The sequence below is a fragment of the Panthera leo genome, chromosome D3 (assembly GCF_018350215.1).
Source record: "Panthera leo isolate Ple1 chromosome D3, P.leo_Ple1_pat1.1, whole genome shotgun sequence".
Lineage (NCBI taxonomy): Eukaryota > Metazoa > Chordata > Mammalia > Carnivora > Felidae > Panthera > Panthera leo.
The window spans coordinates 27,665,558-27,667,968 of record NC_056690.1 but is presented as its reverse complement, the minus strand read 5'-3'; positions in this window follow the sequence as shown (position 1 = coordinate 27,667,968).

Genomic DNA, 2,411 nt, shown 5'->3' with positions numbered 1-2,411 from the left:
GGGCAAAGCCACGTGGGCGGTGGGTGTGTCTGAACGAGCATGGTGGCCTCAGGTAGGTCCACTGCTGCCCAGGCATGTCATTTCATGCCTCTGGGCCTCAGTGTCGTCATCTGCACACTGGGGATGTCAGCAGCCTCTTCCTGGGAGGACACGCATGTGAGAGCTGGGGCAGGGCTGGGGCAGCGCTGTAACCAGGGCAGAAGCCCTGGCTGTGAGGAGGGGCCTCCAACCTGCTGCCTGAAGCCCCCAGTTCATCCAATAAATAAACACTTCCCTGTAAACATGTTTCCGGCATGTTCTTGGTCTCACTGGACATCAGTCTACCATCAGCTGCTGAACATTCTGCTGCTTCTATCATTTCAGAACTAATTTAAGCATTAAAAAAAATAATTCTTTCGATTACTGTGCAAAAAGCCCCAGAAGCCAGATAAATGGGGGCAGGTTCTGCTATCCCAGGATCTGAGCCAACCATGTAGCCCCTGGGTGGATGGCAGCATAGAGTGGTCCCAGGGACCTCTTGGCCCTCAAGAAGGCCTGTGGCTGTGCCTCACTGCTGTCCCAGGGCCCCAGAGTCAGTGTTGCCAGAGAAGTGACCCTCTGGAGCAGCCCAGCCCTGACCCCAGCACCTTGAGAGGGCTGCTCACCCGCTCAATTCATCCTCAGCGAGCCCCGGCCCCGGGGTAACCCTCCGCTGATTGCTCTTGGCGGTGTTGACCTGTGAGCTGTGAAGGATGCTCTGTCCACAGGTTGCCCTGTGGCTGGCCTGGCATCTTTGGATTGGGGCCAGGAGCATCCACTGTAAACCAGCAGCCGGTGTTGGGGGAGGTTAACACACTCAACACCACTTCTCGTGGCTTTAATTAGCTTCCTGTGCAGATCTCAGGGTTTGAGAGACTGAGGCTGGACATCAGCTACCCACCCACCTGGAGCCAGGGGCCCCACCTCAGGGAATCAGCAACTGCCACCCCAGGCTCAGCACTACCACTCCTCCCTGCCCCTCACCAGCACCGGCCGGTGATCTCATCACTTCCTGGGCTGTAAATATCACCCAAACGCTCACGACTCCCAAATTGTCCTCCAGCCTGGGCCCCTCTCCTGAGCTCAGCCCGCACAGCCCACGCGACACCCCCGCCCAGATGTCTCCTGGGCCTCGACAACGGTGGCCGCTCCTCCTGCACCCCCACCTTGGGGATGGGCACCCCATGCCGGCTGCTCAGGGCAGACGCCGGGAGCCCTGCCCACCATCTCTGCCTTCTGCCAGATCCAACTCGAAATGCGGCCATGTCCTTCCTGATCCTCCCACCCTACCCTGCTTGAGCCTTCCTCCTCCTCCCCTCGCCCCGCACTGCACAAGCTTCCACTGCACACACAGCAGCCAGAGGGACTTTCTCTGGAAATCAGATCTGGTCCTAGCCCCTCTCAGGACAGTCTCCAAGATCCGTGGGATGCCACCCTCTATCTCCTCCAGTTCCACCTGGGCTCACCCATCCACCTGCTTCAGCTTCTGAAGACCTGGTTGGTCCCTTGTCCCCATTCCTTGTCAAGGTCTAGGTTTCTCCCTTCTGGAGGAGGTGGGGTGCAGAGTCCCAAGAGATGGGCTGTGGGCTCTGACAGTACCAGGAAGGATGAATGTGTGGCTGTGGAGGCAGGGCCCATCAAGGCATCTGAGGGCGGTCAGCCAAGGCACTGCTCAGCATAGAGCCCTGTAGTCTCCTGAGCTGCCAGAGGGAGGGCCATTGGTGACAGATACAGTTAGCCTTAAAAGTGCCTTGAGGTATCACTCAGTGAAGAGCAGGCTCAACATAGGTAGAGAACGTCCTGTCCTGGGAGGCATGCAAGCTGAGGAGCTCAGGTGGGCCTCAAAGCTCTTTGCAGATGGTCATCTGCCATTTTCTGGTTCCCAGGAAGGTGGTGGGAACCCAGGGGCCACTGTGTTGTGCAAAAACCTGTCAGCCTCAGTTTGGAGCCCTGCCTCTTCCCCAGATCTAGCACTTTGGTTACACCTTCTTAGGTATGGCACGGTCTGCTCAGGTGAACACTGGATTAAACAACAGAAGCTGTCTGACACCTCGACACCAGATTCCACAGAGCTGCCTCTGAGAAGGCTATCAAGGGCGAGCAATGGGGTCTCCTAGGCCCAGAGGGGCTGGGAGAGGAGCTTTGAGCAAATAGTGTCCCTATTCCTGTAGAGCCTGCTTGAGCCGCCCCCTCTGAGCCAGGGGCAAGGCAGTCAGGTCTTTGAGCTTGGATGTGCTGGTGTCCTTTGTGCAGAGGGGCAAACTGCCAGAACCCACATAGTGGGCAGGCAGTGCCGGTGAGCCCAGGATCAAGAAGAGGCCCTTGACTCTGCCCTGGCCCCCAGGATGGGGAGGGTCTGAGCACACCATGGGCACTGAAGAGCTGGGCAGGGG